General features: G+C 44.3%; 1 protein-coding gene across 4 annotated transcripts in view; it reads left to right on the top strand.

Moving 5' to 3' along the window:
• Nucleotides 1-19,767, top strand: part of LOC109924684 — a 139,816-nt gene that overhangs the window by 85,786 nt on the left and 34,263 nt on the right. The window lies entirely within an intron of this gene.

Consider the following 19,767-nt stretch of genomic DNA (forward strand, 5'->3'; position numbering starts at 1 on the left):
GATGATCAGAGGATTAGATAGGGTGGACAGTGGGAGCCTTTTTCCTCAGATGGTGATGGCTAGCATGAGGGGACATAGCTTTAAATTGAGGGGTGATAGATATAGGACAGATGTCAGAAGTAGGTTCTTTACTCAGAGAGTAGTAAGGGCGTGGAATGCCCTGCCTGCAAAAGTAGTAGACTCACCCACTTTAAGGGCATTTAAATGGTCATTGGATAAACATATGGATGATAATGGAATAGTTTAGGTTAGATGGGCTTCAGATTAGTTTCACAGGTCGGTGCAACATCAAGGGCCGAAGGGCTTGTACTGCGCTGTAATGTTCTATGTTCTATGTTCTAACTGTGACTACGGACCACTGAAATCTGCCTTTGAGGCTGGACTTCAACCGGAGCTGACTAAAATGCTGAAGCTTGCTAAACCCAACGGGGACCAGAGTGGGACCAAATACTATGAACTGGTTGAGCAGCCCACCAGCTCGACTGGGTTATGGGGGCCCAGTTACGAGTCCTACAAACAGGGCAAGTGGGACAGACCCCCACCCGCCCTGGAAAAACCCAGGAGAGACGCACAGGGAAATATGGGAAGGAAGGTCACTGGTCCAAGAAGTGCTGGCAAAGGAGGAAAGGGAAGAGCTCCCCAAAGGGCACTAAGGAAAGAGAGACTCTGATGGTGGGGAGTAATCTTGATCTCCTGGAACAATTTGAAAGGCTATCCATCCAACAGCAGCAGAAACTGCTGAACATGACTAAAAACTGAAGGAGCCCCTCCCATGCCCCTCCACGCTCTTACTGGCTTTATGTCAGCAGAGGGGAGACAGACTGTGTGTGACCATGAAGGTGGGTGACCTAGACATTGAGTGTCTCTTGGACACGGGAGCAGAGTTGACATAACTACCCTGGAAATATGAAACCAAACTCCCGCAAGAAGGGACAGTGAGGACAGCCTACCGAGCAGGAGCTGACAGGATTGAAATTTTAAAAAAACCAAACCCATAAGCATTGCATTCAGCCCCCACGAATTGGAAACCCATGTATGGATAGGAGGTTGATGTATGCTCAAATTCTGTATAAAAGAGGCTATTTTCAAGCTATAATTTTGGGATTCTATCTTCGCCTCACATTGTGCTGCTGTGAATGTACAATCTAAGAGGTTTTTAACATAAACCCTTAATCACGAAACCTTTTGGTCCACCCGGTCCATGCTGAACATAATCCCAAACTAAACTGGACCCACCTACCTGCTCCTGGCCCACATCCCTCCAACCCTTTCCTGTTCATGTACACACCCAAATGTCATAATTTCTGGATCAGTAAATACTGAAGAGTGGGGATAATTAGATATAATCCCAGACTCAAGTGCAAAAGGAACAGATAATACAATCTCCCAATTTCACCACCATCCCAGTGAGTCACACTGGAAAGTTTAAACGTCCCTGTATCAAACATGGAGTTCTGACACTCAATGAAAGGCACCTTGAGTGAGGTCCTAGGCTTTGTCACAGTGAACTTTACCCAGTACAGGCCACAGCTTAGAATCATAGAATCCCCACAGAAGGAGGTCATTTGGCCCATCGAGTCTGCACCAATCCTGTGAAAAACATCCCACGCCTATCCCTGTAACTCCATATTTACCATGGCTAATCCACCTCGACTGCACATCCTTAGACAGTACAGGATAATTGAGCATTGAATTTTACTTAATCTGTTCATTTTTGGACTGTGGGAGGAAACCAAATCACCCAGAGGAAAACCATGCAGACACAGGGAAAATATGCAAACTACACACAGTCACCCAAGCCTGGAATCAGACTCAGGTCCCTGGTGCTGTGAGGCAGCAATGTAAACCATTGAGCCACCGTGCCACTTTAGCTCAAGGAGAGGTGGGGCTGGAGAAAACAGAAAGAAATGCTCCAGAGAGTTGAGATGCAGCTGTGGGGTTTCTTACCTGGAAAGATGAACTGTTTCATTTGCTTCCACACTATGTAGGGCCTTGGAATTCTGTGTAATTCCAACTATTAGTGTGTTTCTACCTCCCCTTTGTCCTGTTCCTGTTTAAATGTGTTTGATATAATCACACACTGCCACTTACAAACTGTGCACAAATGTAAAACTGGATCAGACATTTACCTTTTTGGCAATCTCTTTAGCTCCTGCAGGACAGAAAAGCAGAATCATTTCAACAAATATAAAGTGCTCTTTGGATTGCACTTTTCAATGATGAATAATCAGGTTTTATAGTAAAATGTGAAAGAATCTGGGTGGTTTTTTTTACTGACACAGTCCAGTGATGTGATAACACGTCACACACCCAGCACTCCCAAACCTCCTCTGATACACTGAACAGGTTTGCCGCTGAATATTTTGAAGGTTCAATGGTCAGTTTGTTTCATTTCTCACCTCTCTTTACCCAGTAACTTAGAGCTTTACTCTGGTCTGTGCAGACCCAAACTGGAGACACTGTTGACACACTTCACCCCAGTGTCCCCGCTTCAGAAAGAGGCAACAGCCAGTGTGACAACTCTGGAGCCACATGCACCTGCCTAGACATCAGATGTGAACAGGGTTAGGCTCATTGCAATACTCACAGTCAAATAACCTCATATCGCTCAGTATCTGCATGGGTATCAACCATGGGGCTGAAAACTAATGTGTTACTGCTCCCAGAACAAAGGAGAAGTGGGAAAATCTAAGAGGTTTTTAACATAAACACTTAATCACGAAACCTCAGTAACCTATAGTTGATATTCATTTGTTGAGTTTACAAGATATTTTTGGATTAGGGAAGCCATTTTGGCCTATCAATTCCATGGAAAGGTCCTGGGGAGCGTTGCCAAACAAAGAGACCTTAGCGTGCAGGTTCATAGCTCATTGAAAGCGGAGTCAAAAGTAGACAGGGTCATGCAGAAAGCATTTGGTATGCTTACCGTTATTCGTCAGTGCATTGAGTATAGGAGTTGGAGGTCATGTTGCACCCTACAGGATATTGGTTAGGCCTCTTTTGGAATACTGCTTTCAATTCTGATTTCCCTGCTATAGAAAAGACGTGAGACTTGAAAGGGTACAAAAAAGATTTACAAGGATGTTGCCAGGGTTGAAAGGGAGATGCTGAATAGGCTGGGGCTATTTTCTCTGGAGTGTCGGAGGCTGAGGGGTGACCTTATAGAGGTTTATAAAATCATGAGGAGCATAGATAGGTTGAATAGTCAAGGTCTTTTCCCCAGAGTAGGAGAGTCCAAAACTAGAGAGCTTAAGTTTAAGTTGAGAGGGGAAAGATTTAAGAAGGACCTAGGGGCAGCACTTTCATGCAGAGGGTGGTGGGTGTATGGAATAAGCTGCCAGAGGAAGTAATGGAGGCTGGTACAATTACAACACTTAAAAGGCATCTGGATGGCTACATGAATAGGAAGGGTTTGGAGGGATATGGATCAAATGCTGGCAAATGGGATTCAATTAATTTAGGATATCTGGTTGGCATGGACAAGTTGGACTGAAGAGTCTGTTTCTGTGCTATACATCTCTATCACTCTATCTGGACTGAAGACCACTACGCCATGTACTACATCATCTGATTAGTTCCTTTCCATTAGCTCATCCCAGGCATTTACCACTGTTTCCTGGGGCAAACATCCTCATGTCAGTTGCATTTTAACATTTCCTCATTTCCCCTCATCCAACTATTAAAGTTTGAGACAAAAACACTGGAGAAACTCAACAGGTCTGGCAGGATCTGAGGAGGGAAAGCAGAATTAAGGTCTCCAGTCCAGGGATTCTTCCTCAGAACTGCTGAGTTCAGAAACATAGAAACTAGGTGGAGGTGTAAGCCACTTGGCACTTTGAACCTGCACCACCATTAAATATAATTATGGCTGATCATGCAATTTCAGTATCCCATTCCCGCTTTCTTTCCATACCCCTTGACCCCTTTAGCCACAAGGGCCACCTCCAACTCACTCTTGAATATATCTAATGAACTGGCCCCAACAGCTTTCTGTGGTGGAGAATTCCACAGGTTCACAAATCTTCAAGTGAAGAAATTCTTCCTCATCACAATCCTGAATGGCTTACCCCTTATTCTTACACTGTCACCACTAATTCTGGAATTCCTCAATATCAGAAATATTCTTCCTGCATCTAGCCTGTCTGGTCTTATCAGGATTTTATATGTTTCTATGACATCTCCCATCATTCTTCTAAATTCCAGTGAATATAACCACAGTTGATCCAATCTTTGTTTCTTTCTTTCTTCATATGTCAATTCCTCCAGCACTTTCTGTTTTGATTTCCAATCTCCAGCATCCGCAGTTCTTTGTTTTGATTAATGTTTGATCTTGGCTTGCTGTCTCCATCCTGGTTACACTCTTATTCCTGAATAAAATAGTCTCTCACATGGTACTTTAGTCTGACAATGGGGCGAATTTGTAACACAGGTGAGTTAGAGTCATAGAGGCGTAGAGATATATAGCACGGAAAACAGACACTCCGGTCCAACGCGTCCATGCCGACCAGATATCTGAAATAAATCTAGGCCCATTTGCCAGCATTTGGCCCATATCCCTCTAAACCCTTCTTATTTATGTGCCCATCCAGATTTTGAATGTTGTAAAACTAAACAGCAAAGGCATCAGCTCAGCATATTCACTGCTGGTCCGACAGCAGTGTAGGTCTCTTTCTCCATTTGAATCACTGCCCATTTGGTCATTGCCTTTGTCTCCCTTCCTCCTTTTTAAAGTGCAGTTTCTTTGATCTTTTTTCCCCAAAGTTCCAAAACAATGCAACAGCTTATAAAAGAGCAATTATGGCTTTTATAATTCAAGGAAATCAGCTCCAACACTGAAAATACCTAAAAAAACATGGAGCAGCTCTTACAGCCACTGAATTTTTTCCTGTCCTCTATCCTGGATTACCCAGAATCCTTTTATGCCAGCAACCTTAAATATCTCTCAGGAGCACAGCTATCTCTGAAATACAAGCTTTTCGTGTTTTACCAAGGTGATGTCTTTGCAGTATCTAAAACCTGCTGATGAGCTACTATCCTCTGCTTTGACCTTCTATCCGCTACTTTGTTGCTGGATCTTGGTTTTCTCATGGCCCATTCATCATCTGTTTAATTTAGACAAACAAGAGGCTGGAAGAACACAGGCAGCATCTGAAGGAAAGGAGCAGTCAATGTTTCGGGTATTACCCTTCTTTAGGACTGAGCTTGCTGTGTTCTTCCAGCCTCCTGTTTGTACCTTGGATTCCAGCATCTGCAATTCTTTTTTGTTTCTACCTGTTTAATTTCAATGATTTCATTTGCTGCTTCAGTGATTCCCCAAGTCTCTTGTCTCTCCTTGACTGTAATGCACTGATCTCTTCATTCTCACTGTTTTTTGGACTTTGTACTCTGGTTACAGATACACTGCAGCCCGTATCAGGTAGTGGCACTGTGCAGCAATCCCCCTGTCAATCTAAACTCAAACATCATTTGAAAACAAAGTATTGAAGATGCTGAAAATCTGAAACAAACACAAAAATTGCTGGAGAGACTGGATTCGAAACATCAACTCTGTTTCTCTCTCCACGAACGCTACCAGATCTGCTGAGTTTCTGCAGCACTTTCTGCATTTGTTTCAATCCTCATTTGTCGTTGGTTAGTTTCAATATTAGGGAATGACATGATACGGTTTCAGCCCCATTACAATCTGCAATTTACACTCGCACCACACCAGCTTAAGAGTTGAGTTGTAAAGGGTCACCTGGAGAAAGTGAGCCCTGTCTTGCTGTTCAATTTATTCACCGAGCTTCAATATGTTCTCGTCAAGTGATATTAGTTCCTCTTCAATATTTCTCAGCTTCTCCTTCATTTGTCGCCAATCTTCCTCTTTTTATCTCCTCAGCTCTTCAATTAAATGTCTCTCTTTGTTTTCAAGATATTGATAGATCTTGGAAAATTGTGCAGAGATGTCTTGGTCCAGTGATCTGGCGAATCCCTGAAATAAAAAGCAAGATCATTTGAACCATAGTTCGTTAAAGGTTTACACTGTTTAAAGGGAACAGGAACTATGCTCACATCCAGTTCTGCAATCTCCCTCCCCTGAAGCTGTTTTAATTCAAATTGACTTTTCTTTTCTTCCTCCATGGAATCCAAGAATGCTTTCAGCTGATCCTGAAAATGGAATCAGATCTCACTATCTTCCAATGTCTGCTGTTATTGCATAAACTGTGAAGACAGGTGCTCAAGAAAAATTATATGTCTCCTGACTTCCCAAAAATTTCCCACACACTACAATGCACAAGTCAGAAGTTTGATGGAATACTCCTCACTGCCCAGGTGAGTCCAGCTCCAACAATACCCAAGAAGCCAACTCCAAACAGGATAACCACTTCTGGGTCTTGTAACACAGTGGCAGTGTCCTTGCCTTGAGGCCAGAAGATCTGTGCTCAAGTCCCACCTGTCCAGGACGTCTGTCACAGCAGGTTGATTAAAGTAACAGAAGCAGCCAATTCTATCCACCGCCTTCAACATTTGCTCACTTCACCACCATTTCACATCAGCAGCAGTCTGTGGCAACTGTAAGATGCACTGCAGTAACTCACCAAGGCTCTGGAGGCAGCACTTTCTAAACTTATGCCATATATCACCTGGAAGGACAATAGACAGCAGATCCATGAGAACATCATTACTGCCTGCAGGTTCCCTTCCATGCCACACACACACACCGTGCTGACTTGGAACTTTATCCCTGTTCATTCAGCACCACTGCGTCCACATCCTGGAACTCCCCTTCCTGACCACATTGTGGGTCTGAAGGGTTTGGTTCTGTACTGTATGACTCTGTGACCCTATAAAAGACTGCACTGGTTCAAGAAGGCAGCTCATCACCACTTTCTCTAGGCCAATTAGAAAGTGATGATAAATGCTCATTAAGACAGTGACAGCCACATTTTTTCTTCTTTATTCATTCATGGGATGAGGGTGTAGCTGGCTAGGCAGCATTTGATGCCCATCCCTAATTGCCCAGAGGGCAGTTAAGAGTCAACCACATTGCTGTGAGTCTGGAGTTACATGTAGGCCGGACAGGTAAGGATGGCAGTTTCCTTCCCTAAAGGACATTAGTGAACCAGATGGGTTTATCCCCCAACAATCAACAATGGGTTCATGGGCATCATTAGACTCTTAATTCCAAATATTTATTGAATTCAAATTCCACCATCTGCCATGGTGGGATTCGAACCCAGCTCCTCTGAACATTATCTGGGTCTCTGGATTAACGGTCCAGCAATATTAATGGTCCAACCACAGGCCAGCGCCTCTCCCTCATGCAACGTACCATGCAAAAAGATATAAAATACCATGACGGTCTATTGTGGCACAGTGGTAGTGTCCCTACCTCTGAACCAGAGAGCCCAGATTCAAATCCCACCTGCTCCAGAAGCATTTTGTAATATCTGAACAGGTTGATATATAGAAAATATGTGAAGCACTGTGTTAGTAGGAGGTGCCCAAAGCAGAATGAAAAGTATTGAGTTACACCAAACACAACTGCAGACAATCAGCATGCTTGGGATACATACAGGACTAGCGACCCAGAGGACTATGCCACAGGTACAGATACGTTAATTCAAATCACATAAGACCATAAGACATAGGGGCAGAAATTAGGCCATTCGGCCCATCGAGTCTGCTCTGCCATTCAAAAATGGCTGATAAGTTCCTCAACCCCATTCTCCTGCATTTTCCCCATAACCCTTGATCCTCTTGATAATAAGACCATAAGACATAGGAGCAGAAATTAGGCCATTCGGCCCATCCAGTCTGTTCCACCATTCAATCATGGCTGAGACTGTGAATAAGATATTGTGTAATCTGTTAAAAAAAAGTTTATTTGACTTGTCTCGCAATAAAAAAAAGAATTCCAGATGGTATTTTTAGGAACTTTGTTGTGATGTTGCTGTAGATCAGACATGGTGAATGTCAATCATAAACTTCGCTTTCACAAAGGACTATGAGATGATGCATCTCAGGTGAGCCCAAATAATGAAAGTTTTCGTAAACTACTTGAAAAATCTCAATTTTCCCATTAAAAACAATGTATTTTATGCTATTCTATAATATGCAATTTTTGATTATATTTTCACTGTTATTGTTTCATTATTGCTGGCATCGAGTTAATTTTGAAATGTTACAATGAACTCACATTCACATAGTGCAAAAGGGGAAGGCCTGTGTCCAGCAGTGTGCCACAAGGATTGGTGCTACGTACACTGCTTTTCATCATTTATATAAACAATTTAGATGTAAACACAGGAGGTATGGTTAGTAAGTTCGCAGATGACACCAAAATTGGAGGTGTCGACGACAGCAAAGAAGGTTACCTTAGAGTATAATGGGACCTTGATCTGATGGGCCAATGTGCTGAGGAGTAGCAAATGGAGTTTAGTTTAGATAAATGTGAGGTGCTGCATTTTGGAAGGGCAAATCAGGGTAGGACTTTACAGTTATTGGTAGCATCATAGGGAGTGTTGCCGAACAAAGAGGCTTTGCGGTGCAGGTTCATAGTTCCTTGAAAGTGAAGTTGCAGGTAGTTAGGATAGGGAAGATGGGCATTTGGTGTGCTTGCCTTTATTAGTCACTGCATTGAGTACAGGAGTTGGGAAGTCATGTTGCAATTGTTCATGACATTGGTTACACTACTTTTGGACACTGCATTCAATCCTGGCCTCCCTGCTACAGGAAGGATGTTGTGAAACTTGAAAGGGTTCAGGAAAGATTTTCAAGGATGTTGCCAGGGTTGGTGAGGTTGAATAGGCTGGCACTATTTTCCCTGGAGCATCGGAGGCAGTGAGGTGACCTTATAGAGGTTTATAAAATCATGAGGGGCATGGACAAGGTAAATAGACAAGGTCTTTTCCCCAGGGTGGGTGAGTCTGAAACTAGAGCTGATAGGTTTAAGATGAGAGTGGAAAGATTTAAAATGGACCTAGGGGGAGCTTTTTCACACAGAGTATGGTGCCTGTATTGGAACGAGCTGCCAGAGGAAGTGATGGAGGCTGGTACAATTACAACATTTAAACGGCATCTGGAAGGGTTTAGAGACATATAGGCCAAATGCTGCCAAATGGGACGAGGTTTATTTAGGATATTTGATCAGCATGGATGAGTTGGACCGAAGGGTCTGCTTCCATGCCGTATATCTCCAAAACTCTATGCACTCTCAAACAGATTAGCGTCAGCTTGACTGGCAAATTATCTCAGATTGCTCACTGTCAGAATGTCAGCATTTAGCTGAAAATGTGCGTCAGGGTCCTAATGACAAATCAGTCGACAATGAAAGGTGGAGCTGGGTAACTCACTCTCTCTCCCCTTACCTTGTACTTTTGAACTACCTGCTGGACGGGCAGGAACCTGTGATTTGAATGGAGGTGGGAATCTACACAACTGGCGCAGATCAGAATCTCATCCTCCTCACAGAACAGGATCAGCTTCTCTCCGTGTTCCTCACACTACTGGTTCACACTCTCCCCATGTCCCTCACAGTCAGAGCGATCCCCCTCCAGCTTCTGGTTCAGATCCAGTTGCCGGGTCTTCTCACAGAGACTGGCCAGCACCCTGTTACTGGTGTAACTTCTCCGGGGTAGAACGAGCTGACATTGCGGGCAGGACACCGCCTGGCGCTGCTTCCCCCAGCGTTTTTGAATGCAGGATTTACAGAAATTGTGCTCACAGTGCAACCGCACCGGCTCCACAAACAGAGCCTGGCAGATGGAGCAGGTCAAATCCTCATTCAGGGATAAGAAGTGTTTACTGACGGCCATCTCACTGCCTGCTTCTTTTCCTGGCGCTTACTTTCCCTTCAGTTTTATTTCTCCCAGTTTGCTGTGAGACTCACGTCCTGCACAGTCGTCCTAAAGGGACACTGTCACTGTGAAAAGCTTTGTGTGGAAAGATGGCCCAGATAGCCGAATGGCCAGAGAGTTATTGGAAAAGATTAAACTAGAGTATGGAAAAAAAACTCCTTAAAGTCGAAAATCTCCAAAGTTTCCAACTCAGCTCGCCTTCCCAGTTATCCAGGATTAGTTAGAGGATTAAAAATCTACTTTAACACGTGGCAAGTGCTAAAATTGGCCTCAGCTCACCTTGACAACCCCCTCCCCATCAACAGCTTCACCCCGACACCTGAGACTACCCAATCCAGAAACTACAATCCCCACCCAACCCGATTACTCCCCCACCTCCCGAACTGACATTGCTGGACCAACAACACCTCACCCCTGCCCCAGATCCAACATCTATTCACTCTCACCCTTGCTTTCCTGACATGGTGACTCAGTAGTTAACACTGTCACCTCACAATGCCAAAGACCCAGGTTTGATTCCACCCTCAGGTGACTGTCTGTGTGGAGTTTACACATTCTCCTTGTGTCTGCATGGGTTTCCTCCAGGTGCTCTGGTTTCGTCCCTCAGTCCAAAGATGTGCAGGATAGGTGGATTAGCCATGGGAAATGCAAGGTTATAGAGATCAAGTAGGGATGGGTGGGTCTGGGTGATATGTATTTCAGAGGGTCAGTGTGGATTAAATGGACCAAATGGCCTGCTTCCACACTGTAAGGATTCTGTGATTCTGTGAACACCATTGCTCGACCTAACACACCAAACTCCAGATGCATCCGTCAACTCAACAACACCACCCCTCCCGAACATTCCCAATGTAACAGACGCCCCCCCCCCCCCCCCCCCCCCCCCCCCTTAACTGTTACCTCACCCCCCCACCCAGCTACCTTGGGTGTCCTGGCCCAACACCACCCCCAGACGCACTAGATGCTCCACTTCCTACACCAACCTCCCCCAGACATGATACCCTCCCACTCCCACTTGATACCTCCCCATCCAACCTGACTCAAACATCTACTCCCACCCACCCTGACTGAATTGCTCACCCCTGATTGCTTACATGGCATCTGCCCACTTGGCACCCTGCTCACCTCATGCACCTCGCACACTACTTCTGTCTCAAGGTGCCCAGTCAGCTCTCACCTTTCCAATTTTTAAAATTTATTCACAGGATGTGGGTGTCGCTGACTAGGCCAGCATTTATTGCCCATTCCTAATTGTCCAGAGGCCAGTTTAGAATCAACAGCATTGATATTATATAAATGATTTGGATGTGAATATAGAAGGAATGGTTAGTAAGTTTCAGAGTGTGCATGTGCAGTTTGGAATGTGCATAATCCTCAGAGTTTGTGACTATTCGGAGTGTATGTGCCTGCTTCAGAGTGTGTCCATATAATTCGGAGTGTGTGTGTATATTTTGGAGTCTGTGTGCATATTTCTCGGATTGTGTGTATATTTCCTCGTGAGTACATATTTCTTGTAGTGAGTGTCTATGTTTCGGAGTGTGTGTGACACCAAAATTGCAGGTGTAGTGGACAGTGACAAGTACAATTGGACCTTGATCAGAAGGACCAATGGACCCAGGAGTAGCAGATGGATTTTAATTTAGATAAATTTGAGGTGTTGCATTTTGCTAAGGCAAATTAGGGCAGGATGTATACACTTAATGATAGAGTCCTGGGGTATGCTTCCAAACAAAGAGAACTTGGAGTGCAGTTTCATAGTTCCTTAAAAGTGGAGTCACAGGTAGACAGGGTAGTGAAAAAGGTGTTTTGTACACTAGCCTTTGTTGGTCAGTGCATTAAGTATAGGATTTGGGATGTCATGTTATGGCTGTACAGGATATTGGTTAGGCCACTTTTGGAATACCGTGTTCAATCCGGTCTCCCTGTTATAGGAAAGATGTTGTTAAACTTGAAAGGGTGCAGAAAACATTTACAAAAATACTGTAGGATATCTGGTCAGCATGGATGGGTTGGATCGTAGGGTCTGTTTCCATTCTGTTCAACTCTATGATTCTATGTAATTGAATGTAGAATCTCACTTGCTATGGGCCAGAACAGGTAATTGTGGGAGTTCCATTCCCTCAAAGGCATTAAAGAGCCAAATGAGTTTTTCCTAACAGAGCCATTAGACTCTTAATTCCAGATTTTTAATTGACTCCAAATTCCACTAACACAGGTCCCCAGATCATTACCGGGTTCTCTAGATTAATAGTCTAGCAATAATACCACTAGGCCATTGCATGTGAAATGTAACAACAGCAAAACTCTTGTCATAGATTAAAGGTTGAAGATTCAAGGAAAGGGAAGAAATTTGAACAGAGATTAATTTCTTTTGAATGCAAAGACAGCAGAATGATTTCTCCACCACTCCTCTGCCAGAACCCCCATCCTTTCAGTTTTACTGCAAGCTAGAGAATATGGTCATACTGGACCTTGCAGATGACTGCCATTTGTGTATTTGTGTTCCCAGTCAAACAAGTTTTTTTTTAAAAAATGCACATAGAATCATACAGTTCAGAAGAGGCCCTTCGGTCCGTTCAGTCTGTACTAACAAAAATACACTCAATTTACACTTCTCTCAATTCCATCAGATTCCACAGGGATTCTGTGAGCAAATAAACTTGTATTTTGCAGTAATCCCACTACTTTCTCTGCATAGCCCTGAGTCAATGTCAAACTATTTCCAACTGTCACACTATCAGCCACGTATCAATCCAAAGCTAACCTGATTGCCTGGCCTCTCCTGAAAGACATGTATTAATCCCATTGTCCCACACTCTGTCCCCACAGCCCTACATCAATGCAAACTATTGTCACTTCCCTCATGCACTCCCCATAATTCTGCTTCAATTTCACACCAATCCTACTGTCTCCCTACAGCCCCGTTTCAATCCCAAAGGAAACCTTCTCACCCACTTGCATGGAGTAGGCATTGACCCCTGATGGCACTTCTTTCCTGTCAGTCTTGGTTCCGACATAACCATCCAGCATCTCGGTCAGGGAGCAGGGGTAAGATGACATTCTGTATGCTACCAGAGGAAGGAGAGTGTGTCTGGGGTCGTTCCTTTTGAAGGGTCCAATTTATCAAAGCTTCATAAACTGCCGTGTTACTCAGCCTCTGACTCTGCGGTAATCCCAAAACTGTCTTTATTTGGTTGTGTTAGATATAGAAGAGCGGGAGCTCATCATTGCCCAGATGACCTTTAAGATGGTTATGGTAGGTGTACCCCAGTAGACCCTGCTGCATATTTGACCTTCCTATTGGTAGATATCATGGATCTAAATGCCTATGTTTCTGAAGATGAGCTGGTAGAGAAGGTTTTGATTTTTTGGGGGGCCAATGGGTTATGCAAATCTCAATCAAATCAGGAATGCTCCCTACTATTTCCAACGTGAAGTGATTTCAAGTTGTTAAAGACCAGCCAAAAAAAATTCTAAGAAGGTAGCCTAGACCCTAACTTTCTCTTGTTTTAAAGGTAGATGTGAAGTGCCGACTCCAGATGCGACTGATCAAACTACACAACGTTAAGAAAAAGATATTTTCTTTAAGTTTTCCTTAGTTAAAATACAAACAAAAGAAAGAGGAATGTAGAATAACAATTATTGGTATACTTAAACGATTAACAAATACTGTAACTATTACTTCAGAGATAGTAGGAACTGCAGATGCTGGAGAATCTGAGATAACAAGGTGTAGAGCTGGATGAACACAGCAGGCCAAGCAGCATCATAGGATCAGGAAGGCTGAAGTTTCAGGCCTAGACCCTTCTTCAGAAATGTGGGAGGGGAAGGGGGTTCTGAAATAAATAGGGAGAGAGGGGGAGGCGGATAGAAGATAGATAAAGGATATAGGTGGAGAGGAGACAGACAGGTCAAAGAAGCGGGAATGGAGCCAGTAAAGGTGAGTGTAGGTGGGGAGGTAGGGAGAGATAGGTCAGTCCAGGGAGGACGGACAGGTCAAGGGGATGGGATGAGGTTAGTAGGTAGGAAATGGGGGTGCGGCTTGAGGTGGGAGGAGGGGATAGGTGGGAGGAAGCAGAGGTTAGGGAGGCAGGGACGAGCTGGGCTGGTTTTGGGATACGGTAGGGGGAGGGGAGATTTTGAAGCTTGTGAAGTCCACATTGATACCATTGGGCTGCAGGGTTCCCAAGTGGAATATGAGTTGCTGTTCCTGCAACCTTCGGGTGGCATCGTTGTGGCACTGCAGGAGGCCCAGGATGGACATATCGTCTGAGGAATGGGAGGGGGAGTTGAAATGGTTCGCGACTGGGAGGTGCAGTTGTTTATTGCAAACCGAGCATAGGTGTTCTTCAAAGTGGTCCCCAAGCCTCCGTTTGGTTTCCCCAATGTAGAGGAGGCCACAACGGGTACAGCGGATACCATATATCACATTAGCAGATGTGCAGGTGAACGTCTGTTTAACGTGGAAGATTTTCTTGGAGCCTGGGATAGGAGTGAGGGGAGAGGTGTAGGGGCAGGTGTAGCACTTCCTGCAGTTGCAGGGAAAAGTGCCGGGTGTGGTGGGGCTAGTGGGGAGCGTGGAGCAGACAAGGGAGTCACGGAGAGAGTGGTCCCTCCGGAAGGCAGATAAGGGTGGGGAGGGAAATATATCCTTGGTAGTGGGGTCAGATTGCAGGTGGTGGAAGTGGCGGAGGATGATGCATTGAATCTGGAGGTTGATGGCGTGATAGGTGAGGACGAGGGGGATTCTTTTTTAGTTGTTCTTGCGTGGAGGGGGTGTGAGGGATGAGTTGCGGGAAACGTGAGAGATGCGGTCGAGGGCGTTTTCGACCACTGTAGAGGGGAGGTTGTGGTCCTTGAAAAACGAGGGAATCTGGGATGTCCAGGAGTGGAAAGCCTCATGTTGGGAGCAGATGCGGTGGAGGCAAAGGAATTGGGAATAGGGGATGGCATTCTTGCAGGAAGGTGGGTGAGAGGAGATGTATTCTAGGTAGCTGTGGAGTCAGTGAGCTTGAAATAGATATCAGTTTCCAGGTGGTTGCCAGAGATGGAAACAGAGAGGTCCATGAAGGCGAGAGAGGTATCAGAGATGGTCCAGGTGAACTTAAGGTTGGGGCGGAAGGTGTTAGTAAATTGGATGAACTGTTCGAGCTCCTCGTCGGAGCATGAGGCGGCGCCGATACAGTCATCGATATAATGGAGGAGGAGGTGGGGGATAGGGCCAGTGTAGCTTTGGAAGAGAGATTGTTCCACGTATCCTACAAAGAGGCAGGCATAGCTTGGGCCCATAGCGGGTACCTATGGCCACACCTCTTGTCTGTAGGAAGTGAGAGGAGTTGAAGGAGAAGTTGTTAAGGGTAAGGACCAATTCGGCTAAGCGGATAAGGGTGTCCAGGTTTCTGCCTGAATTAGAGGGAATGAGCTCTAAGGAAAGGCTAGAAGAACTTGGGTTATTTTCTCTGGTGGAGGCTGAGGGGAGACTTGATAGAAGTCTGTAAAATTATGAGTTGCATAGATAAGGTTGATGGTCAGAATGTTTTTCCCAGGGTTGGACTGTCTAATACTTGGGGCATGTGTTTAAAGTGAGAGGGGGAAAATTCAAAGAGGATGTGAGGGGCAAGTTTTATACACAGAGAGTGGTAGAAGTCTGGAACATGCTGCCAGGGGTAGTGGTGGAGGAAGATAGAATAGGGGCGTTTCGGGGCCTTTTAGATAAGCACATGAATATGCAAGGAATGGAGGGATATGGACCAAGACCAGGCGGAAGGGATTAATTTAGTTTCATTTGGCATCATGTTCGGCACAACATCATGAACCGATGGGCCCATTCATGTTCTATGTTCTATGAAACTGTTGTCAGGAAAAATCCATCTAGTTCCTTCATAGGGAAAGAAACTGCCCTCCTTACCTGGTTTGGCCTACATGTGACTCCAGACCCATAGTAGTGTGGTTAACTCTCAACTGCCAGAATTAGGGGAGGGCAATAAATGTTGGCCTAGCCAGCAATATAAACATTCTGTAAATGAATCAAATTTTTGCTTCTCTTTACCTATTCTGACTTCGTGTGTTTTTCTGAAAGTGTGTTTCCAGGTATTCAGAAACATAGATATGGCATAATTCGAACTGTGTGTTAATTTGTTTTACATCTTTGCTGAGCAAGTCTTGTTATGTAATGAGTCATTAACTTGGTTTATTCTTCATATTGATGAAATGATTAATTGTCCATATTGATAATGGAGTAAATATTTAAATTTAAGATTTAAATCCAGTCAGTGGGACAGTTGCACTGAAGACAGATACAGTGCACTCCTCCAGTCTCAGTAATAGCATAAAAGTGGAGCCCACAGCAGGTAAAACCCAAAGCTGGAATTGTGTAACTGCAAGTGGAGTAATAGTAATTGGAAAAGGATAAAAGAAAAGGAAACAGGTGCTGGTGTACATTATTAAAGCAAAATTGTCTTGTCAGTTGCTGAGGATTTTCTAGAGAGGAATGATTCATCTGTGAGTGATTTGCAGAAAGTAACTGGACTGGCAGGAAAGTTGAAGATAGAATTAAAAGTGGGAAGAAATGGCACAACATTTGAAACTCAAAGAACCACAAAGGAAACGACATGGTAAATTCATTTGAGTTAGCTTAAGTTGACTTGCAGATGAAGCAGCTTGAAATAGAAAGGTAAATGAAAAACACAGTAAAAAAGAAAGAAATGTAAATATTTGAACTTGAAATAGAAGCACGTCAGAGAGAGGGAAAGGAAAAAAAGAAACAAAAAGCATTGAGAAGCTGGAGCTAAAATTGCAAAGGTACAGAGAAGAGACAAAAATGAGAGACAGGAAAAAGAAAGAGAGAATATGGATGGCATGGTGGCTCGGGGATTAGCATTGCTGCCTCCCAGTGCCAGGGACCTAAGTTTGATTCCACTCTTGGGTGAATGTCTGTGTGGAGTTTGCACATTCTCCCTGCGTCTTTATGGGTTTCCTCCCATGATCCAAATATGTGCAAGTTAGGTGACTGGTTATGCTAAATTGCCTACAGTGTCCAGGGATGTGCAGGCAAAGTGGTTAGCCATGAGAAATGCAGTGATGGGGCGGTTCTGGGTGGAATGCTCTTCATTGTGGACTTGATGGGCTGAAAGGCCTACTTCAACACTATAGGGATTCTACGAATATTGGGCTGGAAACAAAAGAGGTGGCTTTTGACTCTGAGGACCATTCTGATATCGTCCAATCCAAGACCCAATAGGAAGCTGTTTAAATTTATGCAAGGCTTCCAAAATTTGATGAAAGGGATGTTGAGTCTTCTTGTTTATTTCCTTTGGAGAAGAAAAGTAAAAGGGCCAATTCTCTCCCTTTCCAATCCTTATTTTACACCCATTTTGCATCTCTATTTTTAAAATTTCTCCACTGTTAAGAGCCCCTTTATCTTTTGCACTTGGCTTCTATATCATCTACTGTCTTGCTCCTCCTCCGCTTCTATCAAAAATATAAAAAGGATCCTTCAGGGCTAAAGAAGAGTCACACCAGATTTGAAGTGTCAACTCCGTTTCTCTCCACAGATGCTGTCAGAGTTTCTCCAGCATTCTCTGTGTTTGTTCGTATTTCGGTATCTGCAGTGCTTTGCTTTTATTGTCTTAATGTGGGACATGGCTGAAAGCAAAAAAATGTTGGAGATCACAGCGGGTCAGGCAACATCCATGAAAGGATACAGCAAGCTAATGTTACAAATCTAGATGATTCTTCATCAGAGCTATGTGAAGAGTCATCTAGACTTGAAACATTAGCTTGCTGTCTCTCCATAGATGCTGCCTGACCCACTGTGATTTTCAGCATTTTTTGTTTCCAGTACGCATTCCGAGCATTAGCAGTAATTTGCTCCTATATAGGTCATGGCTGTCCCAGTCTGAGCTTGGAGGCAGCAGACATCACTGCCCTCTGTTGATAACCAGGTGTAGAGCTGGATGAACACAGCAGGCCAAGCAGCATCAGAGGAGCAGGATGTTTCCGGTCGAGACCCTTCTTCATTTTTGACAGTTCCCACTATCACTGCCCTCTGTTGGCAGATTTGTGCCTGAAACACGCTGAACACAAGGAGCACACAGCCTTTAGAGATAGTAAAAACTGCAGATGCCGAAGATAACACAGTGTGGAGATGGACGACCACAGCAGGCCAGGCAGCCCTTTGAAATTGTCGTTAATTAAAAAATATACACCAGTAGGCAAGGTTATCCTGGGCCCTTTTAGATTTAAGCTTGTTTTATAGGCTTCCCCTGAAAGCTTACCCCCTGAGCAGCACAGTGGCTCAGTGATTAGCACTGCTGTGTCACAGTACCAGGGTCGCAGGTTCGATTCCAGCCTTGAGTGACTATGTGGAGTTTGCATGCTCTTGCCATATCTGTGTGGATTCCCTCTGGGTGATTGGATTTCCTCCCACGTCCAAAGATGTGCAGGTTAGGGTGGATTAGCCATGCTGAATTGCCCATAGTGTCGAGGGATGTGCAGGCTAGGTGGATTAGCAATGGGAAATGCAGAGTGATAGGGTAGGGGGCTGGGTGTGGGTGGGACGCTCTCTGGAGGATCAGTGTGGATCATTGGGCTGAATGGCCTGCTCCACACTGTAAGGATTATATGAATACCATCATGATCGCCATCATACTGGTCTAAAACCCTGACGATGCCTTTACCCAGGCGTCACTGTCAGCCTACTCATCAACTGTGCCTGGTAAAATAGCAATGCCATAACCTGACTTCACTTATTGATGACATACTTTCTTTCTGAAAATGGGGCGGTTGTGGTGCAGTTGTAGTGTCCCTACCTTTGAACCAGGACACCTAGGTTCAAATCCCACCTGCTCTAGAGATGTGTTGGTTAGAAAAGTATTTCATTCCTTTCCCAATGTATCCTAGCCCATTGACTGGCTCTTGCTAGCTAACTCCTCATTGCCTCTCCATTCTACCCCACTCATGACAATATGATGCTAAAACATTCCAGGCATTCAGGCTGAAATAAGTTGTCCTCCTGATCAGTTCCAAACTGAACACGATGATTGCTGGACCGTTTGACCTTTGTTCTGTTTCACCCCCTGGTCAGTTTCAATTTGATATATTTATTGTTGTCACATATGCTGAGATTCAATGGAAAGTGTTGTTTTGCATGCTTTTGGCAGATTGCACCATATAAAGAGCATCTGGTTAGCAGAACACAGTGCAGAATAGTGTTTCACCTCAGCCAGATTTACCTGGTAAATGTTGGAGATCAGCAATCACCGCAGGGAGGGAGGTTTACTGAGGATGATTCGGGTGCTGAGGGAAAGGTTGACTCAAGGCGGCTGTCAGATAAGATTTATAAATACAGGCATTTTGAGAGAGGCAAGAGCAGTTGATAGAACTGCTCAAAACAGCCAACTCACTCAACACGGTTTGAGCTGCCTTCTGAATTAACATTTTAGCTGATGAGAAATTGTCAGTACCAGTTGTGTGATGGACAGGATAGTGTCATTTTACCTGAATAGCATACACCTTTCGGTTGACAAAAAAAGACTGGACAAAAATGACAACCACAATTGGCATTTCTACAGTACCTTTAATACAGAAGCAAATATCTCTAGGCACCTTACAGAATAGAATCTGACACTGAGCTTTGGACACAGTGTGCGAAAAGTGAATGAATACTCATTTGCAGAGATGTGTTTGGAAAGGACTCAACAATAGCTCAGTATTAAATAGTATTTAACGAGCAGGCAACAGGTTCAGGAGGTGACACACAATGAAACACAACGGCTCTACGTTCTTAATTACTGTGAGAATTCAATATCCCCCTTCTGGGCTCTCCTGCACTGTCCTGTCACGTGCCGTGAAAAATGGTTGACTGCTCAGCAACAGGAGCAGCTTAATGGCCCATTCATTAGTTACTCAAAAATGGTGAGGAGGCAGC

This window comes from Rhincodon typus, chromosome 35 (assembly GCF_021869965.1).
Source record: "Rhincodon typus isolate 14 chromosome 35, sRhiTyp1.1, whole genome shotgun sequence".
NCBI classification, from domain to species: Eukaryota; Metazoa; Chordata; class Chondrichthyes; order Orectolobiformes; family Rhincodontidae; genus Rhincodon; species Rhincodon typus.